The sequence below is a fragment of the Oryctolagus cuniculus genome, chromosome 5, assembly GCF_051225735.1.
Source record: "Oryctolagus cuniculus isolate XC-2025 breed Fujian yellow rabbit chromosome 5, ASM5122573v1, whole genome shotgun sequence".
NCBI lineage: Eukaryota > Metazoa > Chordata > Mammalia > Lagomorpha > Leporidae > Oryctolagus > Oryctolagus cuniculus.
This window is the reverse complement of record NC_142871.1, coordinates 6002178-6028637: the sequence shown is the minus strand read 5'-3', so window position 1 is coordinate 6028637 and position 26460 is coordinate 6002178. Positions and strand designations below refer to the sequence as shown.

The window sequence follows — 26460 nt, the reverse complement described above, 5'->3', positions numbered from 1 at the left end:
CTGGGATGGGCCTGGGATGGCCCAGGTCAGGCCAGGTGCCGAGGCTCCCGGGCCAGGGATGGCGTGCGCCCACGGGTGAGCATCTGCCCAGGCCCTCGTGGCTGCTGGGCCAGGCCAGAGTATGTCCTGAGCTGGTGACACGAAGCAAAGCACCCCTGCCCCTACCCATCCAAACCAGCCCCGCTCCGCCGAGGGCCCTTAGAAATCGTCAAATTGCGGCTGCTGACAGGCGCTGACAGACAGCTGGGAACAGAAACCCATCCAGTGAGCCACACTAGGACGCCTCTGTTTAACCTCGACTCCTTAGAGAACCCTAGCATTTACTCCATCAGCGTTCTTACAAAGTGGTTAACCTTACAAAATGGGAAACTGTCCCTCATAGGCCTTTTAAAGATCTTTGAAACAATCTAAGCTTTAGTTCAGGTGTCTCTGCCTTTTAATACCATTCACATTGCTATAGTTTGCGGTAATAAAAAAATTATATTCTCAATACTATTAAGAAAAAATATTTACAATACGCACCAGGTTATTTTGAAAAACCTTCTTATTTGTTACATAGTTTTTAATTTGCTACCCTAAGTCAGGTTTTGCTGAGAAAACAGGTAGCCACGAATAATCAAATAGTAAGTGCAGGATTCAAATCTATGAAATTCACCCGCTGGGAGGATCTGGTGCATTATCCGCTAAGTCGTCTGTTAAATGAAGAGTGGTGCTGTCCTGTCGCATTATTTGTTTTACCTCTTTGTTGCAAATGTCGTGCCATCTTCCTAAACCAGCTCCTTAAAGTACATGAATGGACCTGAATAGCGGGGGACCTTCAGGCCAGGTTGCCATGCTGCTGTGCAAACTGATGTTCGCACTTCAGGAATGTGTGTCAGGTGAACGCAGTTCGAGTTAGTCAGAATTCCTGGAAATGGGCTGAAGGTCCTGCTTGGAGTAACTACACTCACTAGAATGGGTTCTCAGGACGGTCAAGGTGGCTCATGTGTCAGCAGTGCACAACCTCATAGCCATTCAGGTGTGTCATTCCGCTTTTCTTCTACACAGTATTATTTTTATTATTGTAATTTGGGAGTTTTTTTAAACATCACAAATGTGTAAGGACATTTTTTTCTAAACATGTGTTCATACATTCTTATATCATGTCAATTCATTAGCATAGCCTCACACCTAAAGTCAGAGTTGTACAAAATCAAGCATTTCAGTTTTGCCAAACATGATAAATGTGTCTCAGGACTAAAAAAAGAGGATAAGGCTGTTGTTCATATAAATAAGTTATTTGAGATAAATTATCTACTTCCTTTTTCATATTTTAAAGGGAAAATCTTTTAGTTACTGGTAATACTTATCTTTCCATTGGGATCATCAAAACAGGACCAGCCCTTTATTTTTTTACTTTATTTATCATAGGTCATGATTCTTATATGCAAACATAATTTATCCATTTATTCAGTCAATAGCCATTTTTTAAGCACTCACTATTTATTAAGCACAGTCTGGAGTCCTCATCCTCAATACTCCAACAAAACCAACAATAAAGTCTTCATAAAAGAAAGACAATACTATTGATACCCAATAAATTCAGTGGGACAAGAAATGAAAAATGTCACTTTCATATCCAATATATACAACTCACCATTTTTGTCTTCAGCAGTGTAGGCTTTTCAGCATTACAAAGGAAAATATTCCTATTTCTTTCTGAAGGCTTATTTCTGTTCAGAAAGTGTGTGCTAATTTCCAGCTTCCTAAATTACAATCCCATGTTCAAGAGCCACCATTTTTCCAGGGAAACTTGACTACCCTCTGTCAAACTGCAGCAAATCAATTAGATAAGGTCCATCCCTATGCTGTGCCACACAAGACGTGTGCACTGTACACTGGGCACAGAGACTTTGGTGTTTCTTTTCAGGGTGCTACCAGTGATGTAACTATTCAAACTTGATCAGAAATAGATTTGCTAAGATAGGATATGCAAACATATATCCTTATTTAACATCATAATCTACACATGAGAATTCAAAATTATTTACCAAATAATGATAAATATAAATGGAAAGATCCCAATGTCAATTGTTGTGTTTCAATAGTAATTCTTTTGTTTCTAAGAAATACTGGTTGCAGTCTGTATTAACATATGCAATCACAAAATCTCTGCAGTCAGAGAACAATACTCAAATTCATCTTATTACATTATTTTCCTATAAAGAGTGATAAGAAACTCAGAATTTGAAGATTTCATAGTTGGTTTTTCTTTTAATGGCCTTATGTGGGATCTGGTGGAGCCCACAACCACAAACCAGAAACCTGTGCTGTGTTGTCTTCATCTCAGTGGACAGTAGATACTTCCTATGCCACTCTGTGCTATGTACCCTATCATAAAGCAAATTAGGATATGGACCCAGGTGTGATGGTAGAGAAGTTCACTTCTTCTTAAACTTTATGCTACAAATTTCCTTTTCCATAGATGCTTTATGCTCAAAGTTGGAGGAAATGGGAAAAGCAGTTCTTTAATGTTACTTCATATACCTAAGGAGTTTTATATTTATCAACTATATTTTCATTCAGTACATGATGATAATAATCAGTATTTATAAATTATTGAGTAGGATATTGATTTGGCTGGTTTAACAGAGACCAAATAACAATAGCTTTACAGAGGTGGAAATTGTTTCTGTCATATATTAAAGTTGAAATTTGTAAGTAATCCCAGGAGGGTGGACAGTTTTCCTCATGAAATGGGTCCGAGGGCAGAACACCCTTCCATGTGCTTGCGTTGTATCATCTGTGATGATGCCTGGGCCAAGGTGGGCTTACCACCCCTAGGAGCAAACACCACCCTCCGGAAAGAGGAAGAGGAAGCAGAGGTTGCCAACCATGAGCGTGACTCAGGGGTCGTACCCCACTTCCACTCATATCCCACTAGCCAGAGTTTAGTAATATGCTGATAATTTAAAGTACTCCCAGCTGTGCACACCTGCCTCATCAGGAAAGGAGTTAACAAAAAACGACTACTCTCCAACATTTACTTCAGGCAGGCAGAGAGAAAATGAGTAAGGGGCGACCTGTAAGAATGAGGCAGGACAAAGTAGACCACAAGCAGCCTCACCGTTGTGAGGGCAGCTCCCAGGAGTTGTGCTTACCTCTCATTCTTGAATCTGTTGCCAAAACTTAGCTTAGTGGCCACAGCTGGTTACAAGACAGGACAATAGTCTCCAAATGGAAGCTCTGTGTCCGGCTCAAACTTGAAGTGTTTTATTACTGTAGAAAAGGGAAGAAGACATCCTGGGGCTTATTTAGAAGTGTCTACCACAAGTACTAAACATGCTGCTGTTGTCAGTGAAAATAGGAGAGGGACATGTTAAATAAGCATAGTATAAATAAATGCATAGCCATGATAAGACTTACTAATATCTAGGCAGTACAGTGGAAGTACTAATGATGAAAAGATCGTGTAACAATAATGTGACGGAGCCCTCATCATCTTTTGTCCATGTTTGGACAGTTTACTGACACTGGTCTCTAGATCCCACCCGCTGATTATTTGACAGGCTCAGTCAATTATCAGATTCTTTATATAGTTCTTTCTTGTACAAAATTCTAGTCCTGGTACCACTCAAGTCTTCTGGAGACCCCAATTCTTAGACAAAGAGATCATGATATTTCCACAGGTCTAGCAAAGTCCTCTGTATTCTGACCCTAGTCTATGCTTTTAATTTTGTTCAGCAGATCTGAAGAAAAAAAAGAAGTGGGGAGGAGGGAACCTTAATCCACTGTTGGTGGGAATGTAAACTGGTACAGTCACTGTGGAGGACAGTATGGAGATAGCTCAGAAATCTGAATGTAGAGCTATCATATGACCCAGCTATCCCACTCCTGGGAATTTATCCAAAGGAAATGAAATCAGCTTATGAAAGAGTTATCTGTACCCCCATGTTCATTTCAGCTCAATTTATAATAGCTAAGATATAGAATCAACCCAGATGTCCATCAACTGAAGACTGGATAGAGAAATTATGGTACATATACACTATGGAATACTACACTGCAGTATGACTTTTTATGAGCCACTCTAAGCAATTCTGGAATCAAGACAAGAGCCCTTTAAAACTCAAATCATGGTGTCCCTCAGCGGGGTCACATGTTAGTCAAAGATCAAGTTCCTTCATTCCTGTAAGGCCCTTTGTGATCAGGCCATACAGGCATTAGACCCTCCTCCCTCACTCTCTCAGAGTCATTAACATTGGCGCCTTTGCTGCTCCTTGAATATACCAGGCAATGCTGCCTCCGTGTTTTTGTTCACCAGGTTCCCTCTACCTGAAATGCATTTTCCCCTCCATATCAGTTCCTCTTGATTACTCTATTGAAAATGTCAGACTCCTTTTAAACTCTTTATCCCTGTTCTAGCTCTCCCATATCCCTTTCCTGTTTTACATTTTACCTCTGGTATTCATTAAGTCGATCTTACGTTTTCTTCCACTAGAGAGTAAACTTTTTTTTTTTTTTTTTGCTAGGCAGAGTTAGACAGTGAGAGAGAGAGAGAGAGTTATAGACAGTGAGAGACAAGGAAGGTTTTCCTTCCATTGGTTCACTCCCCAATGGCCGCTACAGCCGGCGCTGCGCCAATCCGAAGCCAGGAGCCGGGTGCTTCCTCCCGGTCTCCCATGCAGGTGCAGGGACCCAAGCACTTGGGCCATCCTCCGCTGCCCTCCTGGGCCACAGCAGAGAGCTGGACTGGAAGAGGAGCAACCAGGACTGGTACCCGGTGCCCTAACCGGGACTAGGACCCGGTGTGCTGGTGCCGCAGGTGGAGGATTAGGCAAGTGAGCCAGGGCACCAGCCAAGAGTAAACTTCTTGTAGTCAGGGAATGCACTGTTTCACTCACTGCTGTACCTGCCCCAGTTCAGGAAAAATTCCTGCACATAGCCTATGCTATTTTCCTTTTTGTAGTGAAATGAATTGCTGCATATTTTATACCATAGCTAAACAATCACTGGTAAGTTAGAAGTTGTAATGAAAGTGCTAATAATATTATATCAGTTTTAAATATAGGGATGAAAATAATTTACAAGTATTATATGCAATATTTTTATGAACTTATAAAAATTATACATGTGCATTTAAAAAGGTAAAGTAGTTTGGCTAAGATTATGAGAAAAAATTTAGTATTATTTTCTGTAGCCCTCTTGTACTTTCTGTTTTATTTTTTAAGATTTATTTATTTATTTATTTGAAAGTCAGAGTTACACAGAGAGAGGAGAGGCAGGGAGAGAGAGAGAGGGAGAGAGAGAGGTCTTCCATCCGATGGTTCACTCCCCAATTGGCCACCACGGCCGGAGCTGTGCCAATCCAAAGCCAGGAGCCAGGAGCTTCTTCCAGGTCTCCCACGTGGGTGCAGGGACCCAAGGACTTGAGCCATCCTCTGCTGCTCTCCCAGGCCATAGCAGAAAGCTGGATCGAAAGAAGGGCAGCCGGGACTAGAACCGGTGTCCATATGGGATGCCGGTGCCTCAGGCCAGGGTATTAACCCTCTGCTGTATATCTTAATGTTAGCCGTCGCAAAGCACACCGGACACCGGAGTAAGGGAAAGGGTTTATTGGGGAACACCCTACAGACCAAAGTGAAGGGGCGGCGAAGGAAAAAGAGAGAAAGAGAGTATAAGAGAGAAACAGAGAGGAGAGGAGCAACCGAAAGAGAGCAGGAGAGAAGGGCCAAGAGAGAGCATGTGTTCAGGAACCGGCCCTTTTAAAACTTTGCCTGAGGGCAGGCAGGGAAGCAGGAGCAGCGAATCCCATTAGGATGGGGGAGCCTGGCTCAGGTAGCTGGGCCATTCAGCCACCTGGCTATAACTGCGCCAGTTTCCTAACATCTGCGCCGCAGTGCTGGCCCCTCCATGTTTTATTTTAAAGTTTTGCATTAGTTTAAACCATCTTGATTTTGAAAGTGAAGTAGCAAATTTTACTTTATTTCTTCAAATGTCCAGAGGTTTAGTGCAGTTCAACTAAAGTATGTCAAATATCTTCCTCTCTAGTTTAGAACTTCTTTTTTAATTTAAATGATATATCATTTAATAAATGTGTATTAGTTAACATAGTTTAATTAATAAGTAACAGATATCACATATTAATGCTGTAGCATATGATAGGGAGAGTCATCTCTGTTGCATTTGGCTTTTCCAACCAAGTCTGTGGAAAGACAAGGAAGACTATTTTTTCCATTTAACATACAAATCTGTGTAATTTTTTTTTGTTATTTAGAGACACTTATTAAATGTTAAAGCAAGCAAAGGAAGATAGATTTCTAGATTTTTCTGACTTAGAACAGTCCTTTATGGTTAATTTTTTAGATTATGGCTGATGTATTATATGCATACAGAAAATGCATGAATCTTAAGTGAATCACTTGGAAAGTGTTAAACTGCAACAACGATGTAACCAGCACCCAAGTCAAGACGTATTATTCACTACTGTTCCTTTCTAGTCACTACCCAGAGGTACCCCAAGCTAGTCATGTCCTGGCTTCTATCAACAAATCAGCTCTTCCTGTTTTTGTACCTATATACATAAATTCATGAAGTATTCAATTGTGTTGTAACTGCTTTCTATCATCAGATTATATTTGTGAGACTCACCCATGCTGTTGCATACAATTGTAGCTGTGTATGAAGCCTTCGTATTTGTTCCTATATGTGCATGAATATGCCATGCTTTACTTACCCATTTCTCTCTTGGTGTGTAATTGTGGAGCGTCCACTTTAGGATTGTTAAAAGTAGTGCTACCTGTCGCTCCCCCTCTTCGTGGAGGAACGACACAGGACCCTGTGCTGTTCTTTCGTCTGCTCGGCCCTCCCCGGGTTTGCTGCTGGTTCTTCCCGGGTAGGCTACCGACCCTTCCACCTCCGTGGAAGGGCGGTTCCCCCTGCCACTTTCCCCACTTCCGCGGGGGAGCGGCACACCGCCGGCCGGCTCTCTCGGGGGCTGCACAGGTGTTCCTTCAGATAGATGTTCCCGGTGCACGTTGTCTCTCTCCTCCTTTATAGTCCTCTTCCACCAATCCCAACTCTGCTACCCACACGCTGAGTACGCTGCTCTCCTCCAATCAGGAGGAGGTCCTACAGTTTATTGGTTGAACTGGAGGCAGCTGTGTAGAAGCTGTTTCCTCCCTTCCCAGCGCCATATTGTGGGAGAGCAGATGCATAGAATAAGTCTTAATTCCAGTAACTTAGTCTAGTCCGAGTTGCTCCAAGTTGCTCCCCACAGCTACCCTATCGCATTGTTCTGGAAAAACATATCTATGAATGTCCAAGGATATGTATCTTGGGGAGGAATTGCTGAGCCCTAAGTTATACGTATGTTTGGCTTTAATAATGATACTGAAAATCATTTTTTCAATTGATTTTTCAAATTTAAATTCTTACTGCACCTATGTGAGACTGTTATTTGCTCTGTAATCTCACAATAATTAGTTTTTTGTGTTGCCTTTTACAGTCTAGTTCACATATAATGTTATTTCCTTGGCAATTTAGTATTAATTTTATTGTGATTAATGAAGTTAAAGCTTTTTAATATATTCTTCCCATTTAGATATGTTCTTTAGTGAAATGTCTTTTCAAGACTTTTGCCTGTTTTTCTCTTGGTTTGATTTGCCTTATTTATTTATGGTACTTTTAGATCATATTCTATTTTCAATGATAGGAGTCATTTGTCAGTTTCCTTTCCCTTCTCAATGGTGACTTCTATTCCTCTTTTTAAAGCATATACTTTCTGGGAAATATTATTTCAAATATATTTGTGTATTTCTTTATAATGTACTCTTCTACCAGTTTTAACCAGCTTACAATGCAGTACATAAACATTAGGACAGAAGCCTTTGAAAACAAATCAGAATGATCAGAAATAAAACTGAACAAATAATAATGAAATAAAATGTAGCTAAAGTAGAAAGCTTGGGCTAAAGAAAATCAGAATCAATTTTACCTCTCCTAAAGGTCAGTGTATTTATTGATTGATGTTCACATTTAATTCTGGACTTCTTGGCATCTGTTCCTGAAAAGGGAGCATTCTACACTTCTCATTATCACAGAAGAAAAAGCCCATCAGTCCCTATAGGGAACTGAAGCTTTCTCCACCTGGAATTCTCAGAGAATTGATTATGTCGCATTTTAAATATATGCAACCTGCCATTCCTACATTTTTCTTTCTTAACAAGAAATACAGTACCAGATTTCATCCAGGAAAGATTTCAGTGAAGCCCAAAGACACAGTATTGAAATGTATCTTGACAAATTGGATTTGCATGAGATTAAACTGATGGAAGGCATGTATGTAGGCTTTTGGTGGTCCAATTTGATTCAGGAATAGAATGCAGAAATACCCCCAGGAGCGTGTAGGTTGTGTGTTTTCAGTTCCGGTTCCCAGTGCATTTTATCTTGGGAACAAGACAGCTGCTATTCCTCTAAGTTAGCAGAGAGGAAACGTGTGGTGCTGTGAGAACACAGAGCAGATGACCTGCAAGAATCGAGCTGTGGAATGGCTTTCCTGTGGCAATCAGGGAATCCCGTTTGGCGAACTAGACATATAAGGAGGACCTGGGGCAGGAGTTAGGAGCAGGTGCCAAGGCTGAGATGAGACGCAACAGTCTTCTTAGTCATTTTGTGTATTTTTACCTTTGTTTTCCAAAAATGATTATGTTGTGAATTCCATTCACTATATACATGATTAAAATTCTTTAAATTGTGTATATTTTATAAATTATATATGTGTATATTTGTTCATATATACAGAGAGTATGTATCTACTTTATGAAGAATGTGTGTGTGTGTATGTGTGGATCTGTGTAGGTTGCCTTTTGTATAATTATAATACTTAAAAAGAAATTTCGTGAACTCCCTCTAATATGTTAAAAGTTTAGATAAACTTGGCTTTCCATGCCTGAAATACTCTCATGGGCTTTTCAGCCAGATCCGAGTGCCTTTAGGGCTGATTCTGAGGCCAGAGTGCTATTTAGGGCATCTGCCATTCTATGAGTCTGCTGAGTATCTCACTTCCCATGTTGGATCACTCTCCCCTTTATTTATTCTATCGGTTAGTGTTAGCAGGTACTAGACTTGCTTATGTGCTCCCTTTGACTCTTAGTCCTTTCATTATGATCAATTGCGAACTGAAATTGATCACTTGGACTAGTGAGATGGCATTGGTACATGCCACCTTGATGGGATTAAATTGGAATCCCCTGGTATGTTTCTAACTCTACCATTTGGGGCAAGTCAGCTTGAGCATGTCCCAAATTATATATCTCTTCCCTCTCTTATTCCTACTCTTATGTTTAACAGGGATCACAATTCAGTTAAATTTCAACACTTAAGAATAACTGTGTATTAATTACAGAATTAAATCAGTCATATTAAGTAGAACAGACAAAAAAACTACTAAGAGGGATAATGTATTAAGTTGTTCATTAACAGTCAGGGCTATGCTGATCAAGTCACCGTTTCCCATAGTGTCCCTTTCACTTCAACAAGTTTCCTTTTTGGTGTTCAGTCAGTTGTCACCGATCAGGGAGAACATATGGTATTTGTCCCTTTGGGACTGGCTTATTTCACTCAGCATGATGTGTTCCAGATTCCTCCATTTTGTTGCAAATGACTGGATTTCGTTGTTTCTTACTGCAGTATAGTATTCTAAAGAGTACATATCCCATAATTTCTTTATCCAGTCTACCGTTGATGGGCATTTAGGTTGGTTCCAGGTCTTAGCTATTGTGAATTGTGCTGCAATAAACATTAGGCTGCAGACCGCTTTTTTGTTTGCCAATTTAAATTCCTTTGGGTAAATTCCAAGGAGTGGGATGGCTGGGTCGAACGGTAGGGTTATCTTCAGGTTTCTGAGGAATCTCCAGACTGATTTCCATAGTGGCTTGACCAGTTTGCATTCCCACCAACAGTGGGTTAGTGTCCCTTTTTCCCCACATCCTCGCCAGCATCTGTTGTTGGTAGATTTCTGAATGTGAGCCATCTCACTCACTCTGTGAGTGAGATCTCAGTGGAAAGAACAGGTCTTCAAAGAAGGAGGTACCTTTCTCTGAAGGGAGGAGAGAACCTCCACTTTGACTATAACCTTGTCTAAACAAGATAAGAGTCGGAGAACTCAAGGGGCTTCCATAGCCTTGGAAACTCATGACTGGAGCATAGGGAGATTACTGATGCCATAGACAGGAGTGTCAATTGGTAAAGTCAACAACAGGAGTCACTGTGCACTTACTCCTCATGTAGGATCTCTGTCCTTAATGTGCTGTGCATTGAGATTTAATGCTATAATGAGTACTCAAATAATATATTTCACTTTGTGTTTCTATGGGGGTGCAAACTGTTGAAATCTTTACTTAATGCATACTAAACTGATCCTCTGTAAAAAAAAAAGAAAAAAAAAAAAAAAAGAAAAGAAAAGAAACTATCAACTCCCAACTTGACTCTCACTGGGATTAAACATGACAATAGGTCTGATCTGATTTCATCATCATTAAAAAAAATCATCTATTATTTTTCACTTTATGTTTCTGTGTGGGAGCAAACTGTTGAAATCCTTACTTAATGTATACTAAGCTGATCTTCTGTATATTAAGATAATCGAAAATGAATCTTGATGTGAATGGAAGGGGAGAGGGAGTGGGAAAGGGGAGGGTTGTGGGTGGGAGGGACGGTATGGGGGGGAAGCCATAGTAATCCATTATTCGTACTTTGGAAACGTATATTCATTAAATAAAAGTTAAAAAAAAAAAAATAAAAAAAAAAAAAATAAAAAAAAAAAAGTTTAGATAAACTGCAAACTCATTAGGCATTTCAAAAACTTCACAAATTTCTATCTTCTGATTGTGCCACCGTTTACTGAGTCCTTTACCCAAGTTGTTTTCAGCTTGTTGCTATTATGCATTATTTTGAAATTAATGTCTGTGTTAAAATGTCTTTACTATATTTTAAATTATATCCTCAAATTATAGTTTTTTAAGTAGAATTAGTGAGTGAGCGATCTCAAGAATGTTGACTCCAGTAAAGGTTTGATCTGTATGGCCGCCTTCAGTGTTCAGATGTGCCCTAAGGTGTCTATCCTGACTCCCTGGGACTGCTTGGGTATCTACCCCTCTACCTGCCCGGTGTTGAGGTCAGAATCTCAGCGCCTCTAAAGCACATTCACACCACTTGTCAGTAATGGGTTGGAAGCATCTAAGGCTGCGGGTCTCACGTTGCAGATTGGAATCACCTGAGAAGCTTAAAAATATCAGTTCCAGGGCCTACCCCAAGTATTTTTAATTTAATTTTCTAATTGTTCTGGGTTTAATTAGCCTTAAATTTAGGGCTGGGAATATTTGGGTAAATAGTATAATAGAAATATCTCAAAAAACTATTTTGCAGATAGCTATTCAGTTTTTTTAAAATGTTTATTTAGCAATGTTTATTCCTTGCTGCTTTGCATGTTCTTTGAAAATCTTTCGCTGGCGCCGCGGCTCACTAGGCTAATCCTCCGCCTAGCGGCGCCGGCACACCGGGTTCTAGTCCCGGTTGGGGCGCCAGATTCTGTTCCGGTTGCCCCTCTTCCAGGCCAGCTCTCTGCTGTGGCCCGGGAGTGCAGTGGAGGATGGCCCAGGTGCTTGGGCCCTGCACCCCATGGGAGACCAGGAAAAGCACCTGGCTCCTGGCTCCTGCCATCGGATCAGCGTGGTGCGCTGGCTGCAGCGCGCCGACCGCGGCGGTCATTGGAGGGTAAACCAACGGCAAAGGAAGACCTTTCTCTCTGTCTCTCTCTCACTGTCCACTCTGCCTGTCAAAAAAAAAAAAAAATTTAAAAAAATTAAAAAATTAAAAGAAAATCTTTCATAAGAATAGCAATATTTGAGGAGCACTTTTAACAAATACCACTCAGTTCTAATAATTATAACTTGGTAATATGTTTTAGGACTATAAAAACTATGTCCCATTAATTTATATACACAATTTTCATTATAAAGTTTAACATTTTGCCATCTTCCAAATTGCCTTTTAGTAATATGTCAAGCTGAACATACTTTTGCGGTTGAAGTGCTCATAAAAATTAATTGCAAAAAAATAGTCAATAGTCAACAATGTCTCGCTTTTAGTACTATGTAATTCTATGTTTACATGTTTTCCCAAGTAGTTGTATATTTATTTTATAGCCAGCCACCTCGCTGAACCTCATTTTAGTCAAATGTTTTCATTATATCTCATATATTGTATTTTAAATATATCCTTCACAAATTAAAAAACCATAGAAATAAATATACTTGAGCATAGTAAATAGGTATATGTTTACCACTTAGATTTGATAAATTATGTTTTAATTCATTTCTGTTAAGTAAAAAAAATTTCCAAAAGAAGCTACAATTTTATACCTTCCCAGAGGTAACCAGAACCCAAATTTTGTATACATTATTCCCAAGAATGTGTAGGGAATATGTATGCATTGATATGATAAATAGATGGGGATAGATAATTGAGATTAAGGTATTGTTCTATGGGTTGCTTTTTTCACTTGGGCTATTTGTATGCAATACATGTTTTTGTAATGCCTTCTAGATCATATTCAATTCATCCGTAGGGGAATGCTGTCAATATAAGTAGGAGATTGATATGTCATAATCCTCATTTTGTAAGTATTCTGTACTACAAAGTAGAGAAAAACCTGTTGAAAAATATACTTACATAGCTGAATACAGAAACATAATGCAGAATTAATGGAGAGTGAAATAGTGATGTCATTCAGCATAGGCTCAGAGTAGTGAATGATAGTGGTGACGCCATTCATCATGACTCAGAAAAGTGGGAAGTGATAGAGGTTAAACCCACTCAGCACGATGCAGAATAATGGAGAGTAATAGTGGTGACTCCCACTCAATAGTACTCAGAGTAATGGAGAGTGATGGTTGTAATGGTGATAGTCATGCTCTCCATTCAGTATGACATAGAGTAATGGGAAGTGATCGTGGTAATGCCCATTCAGCATCACTGAGGGTAATGGAGATTGATAGTGTCCTGCCCTGTTAGTACGACGGAGTAATGGGGAGTGTGGTGGTTATGCCCCTGCGGCATGACTCAGAGTAATGGAGAGTGATAGTGATACCAGTCTAAGAATACACAGAGTAATGGGGAGTGATAGTGGTAATGCCCGTTCAGCATGACTCAGAGTGACAGAAATTGATGGTGGTGGCTCCCATTGAACATGACACAAAGTAATGGAGAGTGACAGTGGTGATGCCCATTCAGCATGCATTCTTCTTGTTCGGTCATGAGCTTGCTTTTGGAAGTACCTAATGTGAGGCAAGCCCTATATTTGTATAATCTTGGGAAGTTTTCAGCTATTCTTCCAATTCAATAGGTTCTTAATGTCTTTTGCCTTCTCCTCTCCTTCAGGTATCCTTATAATATGACTATTTGTTCATGTAATGGTATCTCATGCCTCATACGGTTTCTTCATTATTTTGTCTTCATTTTTTTCTGACTGGATTATTTCAAAAGTCGTGTCCTCAAGAACAAACAATTCTTCTGCTTGATCTACTCTGATTTTCAATCTCTCAGTTGTATCTTTCTATTACATTGATTGAAATTTCTAGTTCCAAAATTTCTCATTGATTCTTTTTTGTCTCTATTTGTTGAATTTCTTATTAATATTAGGCATTTTATTTCATTTCTTTGAACTGTCTGTATTCTCTTGCATCTCATTCAGTTCCTGTAGGATCATTATCTTGAATTCCTTTTCAGGTATTTCATACATTTCCTTCAAATAACAATCTATATCAAAGGAACTATTGTGTTCTTTGGAGGTGTCGTGCTTTCTTGGGTCATCATTTTTCCTGCCTCCCTGTACTGACATCAGCATATGTATAATAGTGCCTTCTACTTTACTGAGTAGCTTTCATTGGACAAGATTCATTTGTTTAGATGAAATGCGGGGTTTCAGTTGGGTAGTTGATTTGGTTCCAGGGGAGCCTGGAGGGTAAGCTCTGAATGATCTCTTCAGTTATTATTAATATATGCAGTGTCTACAAGTGTCACAGTCATCTAGTCTGCAGTAGTTTGTGGAGGTAGCAGTATGACTTTGGTGTGGACATGGGCTCCCAAAGATGTGTGTCTTCAGCTACCATCGCGTTAGGTCTCACTTACTTGATGCTTTGTAATGGCCGTGGCCATGATCTTGGTGCTGTGGGCAGTTTTCTTGCCCCATCAGGAAAGCCTGTATTGATGCTGGGACTTGTGGCAACAATAGCTACAGCACTGGGACTATGTGATGATGCTGGGATCTCCTCCAGGTCCTGCTAATTGGCATGGATAAGGCTGAGGCTTATTGTACCAAAAACATTAATCGCAAAATTGGGTGTTGAGAAGGTGACGTTGCCCTAGTCCTGCAGGGTTACCTGTAGCAGTGGAATGGAAGTAGGGTCTTTCCTAGGTCCGGCAGGGTAAATACCAGTAACTGCAGGGCAGGATTTGTTCCTTGTCCAGGTCTCACAACTTTACAACAACTCTTTCTATACTATTTTCCAAAGACACAGCACTGTATTTACTGCAGCACTTATTGCTAAAGGTCAAGAATTGAATATTTTAACTGTCTTAGTTAATATTTATTGGAATGATTATTAAGGATCTGGTTATAAAATTGTGTAAATTTGGGAAGCTTATTATTTCTCCCAAAGAAACATTTTATTCAATGAGTACAAATATCGTAAGTACAATTTTAGGAATATAGTGATTCTTCCCACCATACCCACCCTCCCATCCCACCTCTTCTCACTCTCCCATTCCCAGTCTGTTCTCCATTAAGATTCATTTTCAATTAGCTTTATATCCAGAATACCATCTCTATATTAAGATTTCAACAATTTTTAAACACACACACACACACACACACACAACTGTTTGAGAAAAAGTTTTACAGTTAATTCTCATGATACAACTCATTGAGGACAAAAGTCCTGCATGGGGAGGAAATACACAGCAACTTCTGTTGTTAATGTAACAATTTACACTCTTGTGTATGATGTCAGTGATCACCCGAGACTCTTGACATGAGCTGCCTAGGCTAAGGAAACCTTTTTAATCCACAATCTCTGACAGTATTTATATAAAGCCATAATCAAAATGTAAGTTCTCTCCTCTCTTCACAGAAAAGTACAGCTTTCTTTGATGGCCACTTCTTTCCACTGGGGGTCTCACTCACAGAGATCCTTCATGTAGGACATTTTTTTGCCACAGTGTCTTGGTTTTCCATGCCTGAAATGCTTTCATACTCTTTTCAGCCACACTGAATACCATAAGGGCTGATTCGGAGGTTGGGGTGCTATTTAAAGCAATTATCATTCTATGAGTCTGCTGTGTGGCCTGCTTCTCATGTTGGAACATTCTTTCCTTTTTATTTCTATCTCATATTATTACCAGACATTTTATCTTACTTATATGATCTCTTTAATAGTTAATCCTATTTACATGATCACTTTAACACTTAATATGGTTACTTTAATACTTAAGATGGCATTTTTACCACCCAGCTTAGTAGGATTTGGGGTCCCATGGCAAGTTTTTAAACTGTACCATTAGAAGTCAGTAGGAATGTATACAGAACTATACGGCTTTATGGTTAAAAACTTCCTCCTCCCTCTCTTATTCTCACTCTTATTTTTTACTGAGACCTATTTTCAATTGACTTTATATACATAGGATTAACTCTGTGATAAGTAAAGAGTTCAACAGACAGTATGAAGAAGAGAAAAAAAATAACTGTTCCAAAAATAGTCAAGACAAGGGCTATTCTAGTCATTGCTTCTCAAAATGTCAATTTCACCTCTACAAATTTCCTGTTAGGTGCTTTATTCGTTATCACAGATCAGGGAGAACATATGGTATTTGTCCCTTTAGGACTGACTTATTTCACTAAGTTTGATGTTTTCCAGATTCATCCATTTTATTGCAAATCACCAGATTTCATTTTTTTTACTGCTGTGTAATAGTCCATAGAGTACATATCCCATAATTTCTTTATCCAGTCTTCAGTTGACAGCATTTAGGCTGATTTCATATCTTAGCTATTGTGAATTGAGCTGCAATAAACATGGAGGAGCAGGAAATTCTTTTATTTGCTGATTTCATTTCTCTTGGATAAATTTCCAGGAGTGGGATGGCTGAGTCATATGGTAGTTCTGTATTCAGATTCCTGAGGTATCTCCAAACTGTCTTCCTTAGTGGCTTTACCAGTTTATATTCCCACCAACAGTGGGTTAGGGTACCTTTTATCCCACATCCTCACCAGCATTTGTTGTTTGTTGATTTCTCTATGAAAGCCATTCTAACTGGGGTGAGGTGAAACCTCAATGTGGTTTTGATTTGCAGGCTGATACCAGGAGCCAGGACCTCCATCCAGTTTTCCCATGTGGTTGGCAGGGTACCAAGCACTTGAGCTGTCCTCTGCTGCCCTCACAGGCACATTAGCAGGGAGCTGGATCAGTAATGGAGCGGCTGGGAATGAAACCAGTGCTCATATAGGATGCTGGCATCACAGGTGGGAGTTTAACCTGTTGCACCAAGACCTCACTCCTCAAATTTCTGTCCAAAGCAATATGTATGTATCTATATCATTTCCCAAATCATGATTTTGTGGTTTCAGGTCAAACACTGTGCCAATGCGAAAGGTGTCAACTGATATCCTGTTTTGTTTTAATTTTGCAATTCCTTGGTGACTAGTGATATTATTTCCACAGGACTTTAATCATATAGGTTTCTTCCTCTGTGGCATGCCTATTCATATCCTTTTCCATACCTTTTTTTTAGTTTTTCTTTCTATCATTTTATTGATATATGAACATCATCTCAAGATACAGGTATTTCTGACTATTGCTTGTACATATGCAAATATCTTTTCATAGTGTGTGACTTTACATTTTTTGGTGCACAGAAATTTTAAATTTAATTTTAACTGTTTATTCTTATCAAATTCTACCTTTATGGATGCTTTTTGCCTTGTTTCAAAAATATGCATTTGATCCACATGCCCTAAGTTTTTTTTTAAATGTTTTATTCTTTATTTTTATAATGTTCATATGTACTGTTGCTGATTTGTTATTATGATGGAAAGGGAGGCTTTAAGTCAGAGCATCAGAGAAAGAGTTAGGGATGGCAGATGAGGGTGTAGAGGGAGAGCGAGGAGAGAAGAGGGAGGAGAGAGAGAGAGAGAGAGAGAGAGAGAGAGAGAGACAGTGTGCTTCCATTCACTGGGTCACACCTCAAATGGCTGCAACAGCCAAGGCTTTTCCAGACAGAAACCAGGAGCTACTCCATCTGGGTCTCCCATGTTGGTGGTCAGGGCCCAAGTACTTGGGCCATCGTCTGCTGCCTTTCTAGGCACGTTAGCAGGAATCTCCAATCTAGTACATTTCTAAATAATAACTGGGGATTCTTTGTTCTGTCCCAGTAGTCTACTCGTCAGTTTTTGTGCTGGTATCATACTTTCTTCTTGGAACTTTACAAATTTTAAGTTTGGTAAGATGTGTTCTCTCAGTTTCATCCTCTTTGACGTTCTTGTTCTGTTACCACCTATAGGGATTTTGGGATAAGCAGGCATGTTTTATGAAAAAATTTTTTTGGCATTTGATTAGAATTTTATTGAATGTGCAGGATAATTTGGAAGACAAAAGGTTTTTTAATTTTCTAATGGTTTATTTTTTAAAATTGAGATTAGTATTGAACTTTATCGAAGATATTCCTTGTATCTGTTGAGACAATCAAGAAGCTTTTTCTTGTTCACTCTGTTAATGTTAATATAATTTTAATCATACAAATAGCTGATAGTCTAGTGCCAAAAGAGCTTTACAGTCTTGTAATAATTCAATCATGATATGCTTAAGTTTAAAAAACAAATTATTGACATCTATTTCAATTCTCAAATAACTGTTTCAGGAGTGAATGACCTAACAATGGGATGGACAATCTTTGTTCAGACTTACTTGAGGGACCTGGAATTCCAGAACTAGTCTATAGCATTTCAATTATTTTATTTCATGGAAAAGACATGTTTATATATTCAATTGATATCTTTAATGCCCTTTCACTGAAATTTTAGAAAGAGGATTCATTCTGCTGGCCTTTTTGTGTCTGCTTCCTCAGTAAAAATTGGTTTAAAAGTCTGTCCCATTGTAGGGACTGCAAGGACATGCACTTGACCAGGCAGTGGCTGTGCATTGGTGAGAAACTCAGCAAAATGAGATAACAAGAATGATCACAGATTCTGTAAGAGCTATAAGATGAAACAGGAGATGTTTGGAGTTAATATTTGAGGTCCAAGAATTTAAACTGGAAAGCCTGTATGAGGTCATTCAGTTATTATGTGTTAGTAACAATGCTTTATGTTCAGTGAGAGATGTAGTTTTCAGCTTTCCATTACAGATGAAGGAATCATAGCCTAAACAAAAATTTAAGATATCATTATCTATGAATTTGCTTATTTACCAAAGTTACTGTCATTTAGTAAAAACAAAACAAGACCAAAAAAAAAAGAATTGATTATATTATAAAGAATAATTATATAAATAATTTGTGCTTTAGAATTATCTCCCTAAACCAATTCAGGCTAGAGACATTTATGAAATATAGGCTAGAGAAAGTAATACCAGAAAAAATATGATTATGTAATAGATGCCAAATAAAATAATAAATCCAAGATAGATCATGGTGCCTGCGCCGCGGCTCACTAGGCTAATCCTCCGCCTTGCGGCGCTGGCACACCGGGTTCTAGTCCCGGTCGGGGCGCCGGATTCTGTCCCGGTTGCCCCTCTTCCAGGCCAGCCCTCTGCTGTGGCCAGGGAGTGCAGTGGAGGATGGCCCAAGTGCTTGGGCCCTGCACCCCATGGGAGACCAGGTGAAGCACCTGGCTTCTGCCATCGAATCAGCACGGTGCGCCGGCTGCAGCGCGGTGGCCATTGGAGGGTGAACCAACGGCAAAGGAAGACCTTTCTCTCTGTCTCTCTCTCACTGTCCACTCTGCCTGTCAAAAAAAAAAAAAAAAAAAAAAAAAAAAAAAAAAAAAAAGATAGATCATGGCTAAATACTTCCCTTTTGTGGTTTTTACTTAGATGAAACTATACAGAGAAATATATATTTCACGGATTGGCTGTTCTAAATTAAAGCAGCTATGAGTAAATTGTCCCTGAAACAAACACTAAATCTTCTGTCTTGCATTTTGCATTAGAAAAAAAATCAGTATTTTGCATGATAAAGCTAACTTTATTTCAACATAGAGTAAAATGACGCATTGTTAAATGTTTTCAAATGAACACACCAAAATTTGAATTTAACACTGTACTATGTTTAAATATAGAGCTTTATGTGATAGTGTTATAGACATAGAAAAGGAACAGCTGTTTAAGATAAAAACTAGTAATTCTATTTTTTAAAAGACTTATTTGTTTAATTGGGAGGCAGAATTACAGAGAGGGAAAGACAGAAAGAGAGATCCATCTCACATCCATTAGTTCATTCCCCAAATGACTGCGGCAGGCAAGCCAAAGCCAGGAGCCTAGAACTCCTTCAGGGTCTACCACCTGGGTACTGGGGTCCAAGGACTTGGGCCATCTTCTGCTGCTTTCCCAGGCACATTAGCAGGGAGCTGGATCAGAAGTGGAGCAGCCAGGACTCAAACCAGCGCTCAAATAGGGTGCTGGTGTAACTTGCTGGAATGCAAAGCCAGCCTCTCCCTGTTTTGTTTTAAGGCCAAATAGCATTTTCAAGATCTGAAAATGTCTATCATAGATTTACATATAGTATTAAATATATGTTTGCTATATATAAGTTTTGTAATATGGTTCTATTAGATCATGAAAACAAAATCTTCATAGTTTTTTCCACTGAAATGTATTTATATTTGCTTTCTATTCTCTATCATAGGTTACCCAACAAAATTGATGTTTAGAGTTTCTCATTAAAAACTGTTAGTTAAGCACTTTAGCATTTGTTAACATTTGTTGAGATTTATTTTTTAACATAAAACTTAAATTTATGTCTGCCTTCATTTATTTTCTTTCAAAAATGTCTTAGGATTCCTTCACATTTTATAAGGAACTATACATTTATTTCAGCGGGGCCAAGAGCTGGCTTTCATGCTGACCTAGATGTATGTATGCGGGTTAGAGAGTGAATTCTGAGAATTTAATGATAGCAAATTGATGATATTTGATGATAGACATTAAACTGGAATACTGAACCAATAAAAACTTTATAGCATTTAGAAAAATTATATCTAAGCATTCACACTATTTTACTCATTGAAATTATTCTAGGATCCTAAGTTAGACTGCATATTTCTAAAAAAATTTCTTTTTTTTCTTTTTAATGATCAGTTGATTTGACCTGGCTACAAAAGCAAAATCTTGTTTTGGAAATTAGACTAGGTATTTGTAACTAGATTATTCATCTTTAGCTAATGTAGTAAAATTCTCTCTCTCTCTCCTTTTTAGATTTAGTTAATTTATTTGAAAGGTAGAGCAAGAGCAAGAGCAAGAGGGAGAGAGAGTTTCCATCTGCTGATTTATTCCTCAAGTACCTGCTGTAGCCAGGGCTGGGCTAGGCTGAAGCCAGGAACCAGAAACTCCATCTGGGTCTCCCATGTGGGTGGCAAGCACCAAGCCCTTGAGCGATGCTCTGCTGTCTCCCAGGGTGCACATTAGCAAGAAACTGAATCAGAAGCAGAGTGGAACTCTATCCCAGGCACCCCACAATATGTGATGGCAGGTGTCCTAAGTGGTGGCTTAATCTGCTGCACTACAACACCTGTTCCAATGGCAACATTCTGGGGGTATCTTTCATATGTTGTCTGTAATGCTCTTCACATGATAGTCTTCCACAGTTATTATCTCCATAATGTCCCTACCAGTGGGACATTGTTGGGTTTAAGCTGGGAAAGCCTCAGACATGTTATCAGTTTGTGGTAATACTACCACACCTGCAGGAGTTTCACAGACTCTGAAATATTGCTATGAAACACAAGGCACGTTCTGAAAAACACACATATGGCACACTTTCTAAGTGCTCAGGAAATGGTAACCTTATATTTTTCAAAATTCTGTTAATATGTCATTGGCCTGTCTTATGACCCAGACTTTTAAGGATTTTATAGAATCCTAATGTCTTCCTCAATGTTTCAGCCACTGGTGGTAGTGAGTTATGCACTCAGCAAGGTGTTTTAGTGCTTATGAGTCACTAAGGTACTATTTTGTGTTTGCCTAATGATTTCATTAGCCTTTACCTGGGTTTACAAATGCACTTAATTTATAAGGAATTCATAAGGATGTTTCTCCTGAACCTTTTGCAACAGTAAAGGTGTTTCCAAGTAATACACATTTTACATCAATGTATGAGTCAACCAGTTTTAGAAATGATCTAGCTCTTTTTTTTTTTTTCTTTTTAGGAAGCCTTTTAAGATTAGCACAACATTTAACCATACTGATATTTCTGTTTTCTGTTAATTAGTTAATAAGGATGATCCTTTTGTTTCAATTAAATAATAAAAGTCTAAGAAGAAAAATTTCGTATCTAAGCATTTTAGCTTATAATTTGGCAACTAAATGCGTTAACCCAAACAAATAGAGTTTACTGAGATTATTTGTTTTCCCATTAGTCCTTTGCACGTTGGTGTCTAATTGTCATTTGTTTCTGCTTTAATTCAATTCCACTGCTATAATTAAATGCCGTTCATCTATCAGCAGTTCTGAAATCTTTTATACCTTTGCAAAACAAGGCAAAAATGGTGAGAGTTTTCTATAAAATCTGTTTTACCTCTAGTTAGAAACTCTCCTTTTTTTAGTCTTGATCTTAATTGTGAATATCAAATAGAGCCTCTCAGAAGAGAGATACAAGATAATTTCAAATTTTCTCTGAATCTACAAATATACTCTTCATTTTTCCTACTCTGAGCCTAAATTGCTCTGCTTGCATTTATAATCAGAAATTGATTGGGTTGCTGTGGAAACTGGATAACTATATTGCTGGTTGAAGAAAAATGTGGTAGAAGTACTATTATCATAAATGTCTGCCAGCCTAAATGCCTATCACTTTGAGTGGTACATTGACGAAATTTTCACTCTCCAACCCTAGAATGCTGCTCTCCAGAATACTGCTTTGTGGTCAATATTAGTCCTCTGAATTGATTTGATACCAATGCCTTTGTTACATATCTAATCTGTTTCCATGTTGAAGTATTTTTATATTGAAAATGAAATTAGTTTCCATTTTATTAATACTTATAAGGCACATGTAAGGTTTTTTTCCTTAGGGGAAAAAAAAAACACAAAATACAGTAAGATATCAGTTATTTAGACCCCAGACATGTGAAACATTTCAATTACTGACCAAGAAATAAGTGTGGAAAATTCAGATGAAGAAAGAATATTGAATATCTGGTACTAAAATCAGCCTAGGAGAAGTGGAGGTGTATTTCATGCACACATATAAAGCAATATTATGCATTTTACTGTATCATTTTAAAGATGAATTCTAATGGTCTTTAAATGTTTGTCTTTCCAATGTAAGAGTCAAGAATGTGAAGAATGATCCAGAAATAAGTAGGAAATCAAAAGAAAGCAGAGGACAATGACCCCAGTAGCAGCAGCAATGAGAGAGATTAGAAGTGATGATTATTAACATGGACTTTGTGGCGTTTACTGGAGACATCCACAGGTCTGCTGATTTCAGTAAGAACAAATGCAGAAAACTATCTGTGACTTCTATAGTTTAATAAAAATACTGCCCAGCCCTTGCAGGTATTAGGAAAACAAGGATTCATGAAAGAGAGCATAGCCTTCTAGACACAGTAGACATTTAGGCATTTATAGCATCTCTATGCTATAAAACTTGCTTGGAGAGAGACTGTGTGTGGTGCCACACTTTAGAATGTCAGAGGTAAGAACAGTGTTCTTTAGTTCTATTTTTGTAAGTAAAGCCATACACTGACCAAGGTACTTTAACAGAAAAATGGTAAAATATATAATAATATGTGATATACTCTAAAGAGTGTATTACCTGTTTAATGAACTGCTGAGATTTATATGCTGGATATTTGGACCAAGTCAGTTTCTTCATCCCATAATATACTTCTTTTTGTTCCAGACATTGATTTTTATTTTACATTTATTATTAATGCTATTCTTGACCAAAAAATCACAATTATGTACATTTTTGTGTATAATGTGATGTTTTGACACTGTATGCAATGTCATGTGTTACATGAAATTGGTTGACATCATTATCACTCAACTTACCCATCATTTTTTATGGTATGATTTTGAAATTTGCTTTCTTTCTTATTTTGAAATATATGATATATCATTGGCTACAGTCACCATACTTTTCAGTAAACACAAAATGTATTCCTACTGTCCCTCTAAAACTTTGTATCCTTTGATCAACAATTCCTCATTCTATTTGTCCTCACACCACCAGTCTCTGATAGCTTTCATTCTACTCTACTTCTGTGAATTGAACTTTACTAAATTCCAATACAAGGAGCCCACAAAACCTTCATAGAAAGTATGCATTGTCTTTAATTTCATTTTTCATGAACTTTTGGGAATACCATCATATAACTGAGATCACGTGGCATTTTCTATCTTAGCCATTTTTGTGTTACTATATATCAAAATACCTGACTCTGGGTAATGTTTACAGAATAGAGATTTATTTGGATCAAAGTTGTGGTGGCTGAAAGATCCAAAAGTATGGTACTGCTTTCTGGCTGTATCACGACACAGTGGAGAAGCAGAAAGGGAACCAAATGGGTCCAGGAGGGGCCACACGCATGAAGTGGCCTCACTTTATAACATCGTGCTGTCATGAGAACTAATCCAGTCACACCATACCTAACCCGCCCTTGGAGATTAGTATGGAGCCCTGCCTATGATGGTTCCCTTGACGTAATCATCCACCACTAGAATTCACCTCTTAAAGGTTTTAATGGCATGATGTCATTACATCACAGGCCAAGCTTCCAGCAAATGAATCTTTCAGGGACAAACCACATGCACCCCATAATGTTGCCTTCCTGTAACTGATGTGTTTAACTTAGCTTGGGGTCCTTCAGTTCATACAGGTTTTTCCAATTGACCAGATCCCTTCGCACCTTCTAAGGTAAGAATATTCCATTGTGGATAAATTTGTGTAATCTTTTATCAATTTTTTCATTGATGTACATAGGTTGTTTCAATATCTTAGCTATTGGGGATAATTCTGTAGTGAGCATAGAATTGCAGATTTCCCTTCAATACCAGTTCTGTATACCTAGTTCAAGTTTGGTATATTTGTTTTTATGCCCAATAGTTGTAGTACTGGCATATATGATAGCTCTATTTTTAGTTATTTGAGGAAAATTTATAAGAATTTTTTTCTGTAATGACCATACTCTTTAACATTCCCACCAACAATGAATTTATGAGGTCCTTTTCCTCCTTACCAACACTTGTTATCATTCGTCTTTTTGAAAAAAATCATTCTAACAGTTGTAAGGTGATATCTCATTGTAATCTTAATTTGATTTGAATTTCCTGATTGATTAGTGATACTGAGCATTTTTTACATGTACCTACTGGCCAGTTTTCTTTTGGAAATTTCAATTCATGAAATTTGTCCATTAAAAATGTCTTCTGGCTATTGTGTTTCTTGGATTCCTTATATATTTTGGTAATTATTGTCTCATATTCAAACAATCATCAGATAGCCCAATATCATGGAGCTTTCCCTCTCTTATACTAATGGTTTTACAGCCTCAGGTATTTTCTTTTTCTTTTTTATTTTTTGACAGGCAGAGTAGACAGTGAGAGAGAGAGAGACAGAGAGAAAGGTCTTCCTTTTGCCGTTGGTTCACCCTCCAATGGCAGCTGTGGCTGGTGCTCTGCGGCCGGTGCACCGCGCTGATCCGAAGCCAGGAGCCAGGTGCTTCTCCTGGTCTCCCATGGGGTCCAGGGCCCAACACTTGGGCCATCCTCCACTGCACTCCCGGGCCATAGCAGAGAGCTGGCCTGGAAGAGGGGCAACCGGGACAGAATCCGGCGCCCCGACCGGGACTAGAACCCGGTGTGCCAGCGCCACAAGGCGGAGGATTAGCCTAGTGAGCCGCGGCGCCGGCCTCTCAGGAATTATTTTTAATTCTAATCCATTTTGACTTGATTTCTTTATGGTGTCAGATAGGGTTCTGATTTCATTCTTTTGCCTGTGGATGTCTAGATTTCCCAGGACTATTTATTGAAGAGGCTGTTTTTTCTCCCGTGTGTTCTTAGCACCTTTGTTCAAAATCAGTTGACTGTAAGTGTAAGTTTATTTATGGGTTATCTTTCTTGATCTGTTGGTCAAAGTGTCTGTTTTGTGCCTCTTTCATTGTTGTTTTGTGAGGCTTTCAGTTTTGTTCTTTTTCTTAAGATTTAACTGTTCATGATGTCTTGTGTTTCTTTATGAATTTAAGGATAATGTCTCTCACTTTCTGTGAAAAATGATCATGATCATGGGATTTTGATAGGAGTTATATTGAATCTGTAGATAGGTAGTACATGCATACACAAGTGTGGTGTATCACCTTCATTAATTCTTGAAACATCCTTGCATCCCAAGGATAAGTCCCATTTAACCATAGTGAATAATTCTTTTAATGTGTTTTTTAATGTGGTTTGCTAATATTTTCTTGAGGATTTTTGGATCTATGTTCTTCAGGGGTATTGACCTATACTTTCTTTTCTTGTAAGGTGATGTCTGACTTTGATGTTGGGGTAATGCTAGCTTAATAAAATAAATTCAGAGGTATTCCATCTACTTTGATATTTTGGGAGAGTTTGAGAAGAGTTGGTGTTGGTCCTCCTTTAAGTGTTTTTGTAGAATTTAGCAGTAATACCACCAGTCCTGGACTTTTCTTTACTGGAAGATATTTTATTACTGAGTTGGTCTTCTTACATGTTATGTCTGTTCACATTTTCTATTTATTCATGATTAAGTTGTGGTAGATTGTATGCTTCTAGGAATTTATCTGTTTGTTCTAGGATATCCAGTTTATTTCTGTATAATTGTTCATGGTAATTTCTTATCATCCTTTGCATTTTGGTGCTATCAATTGTAATATCTCCTCTTTCATTTCTGATCCTATTTATTTGACCATTCTGTCTTTTTCTTCCTGCTTACCCTAGTTGAAATTTTGTTGATTTATTTTTCCAAAAAAAAATCATTTCATTGATGTTTCTATTTTAAGTAACTGGTGCATGGATCTTGGTGAATCCTCTGCATTCTGGCCAATGGAGGCACCACAACAGAAACTAGCCAGTGGTCTCACAGTTCAGAAAGTATGGTTCATCGTTCCTCCAGGCTCAAATACCTAGGCAGCTTCTGCAAGCAGTCCAGGTGCTCTTGTGTGATCTCCTGTAGGATTAGAGGTAACTGTAG

At 38.4% G+C, this 26460-nt stretch overlaps 1 protein-coding gene across 4 annotated transcripts in view; it reads left to right on the top strand.

The window, feature by feature from the left end:
• Positions 1 to 26460, top strand: part of PACRG (parkin coregulated) — a 577440-nt gene that overhangs the window by 477 nt on the left and 550503 nt on the right. The gene's annotated exons all lie outside the window — the stretch shown is intronic.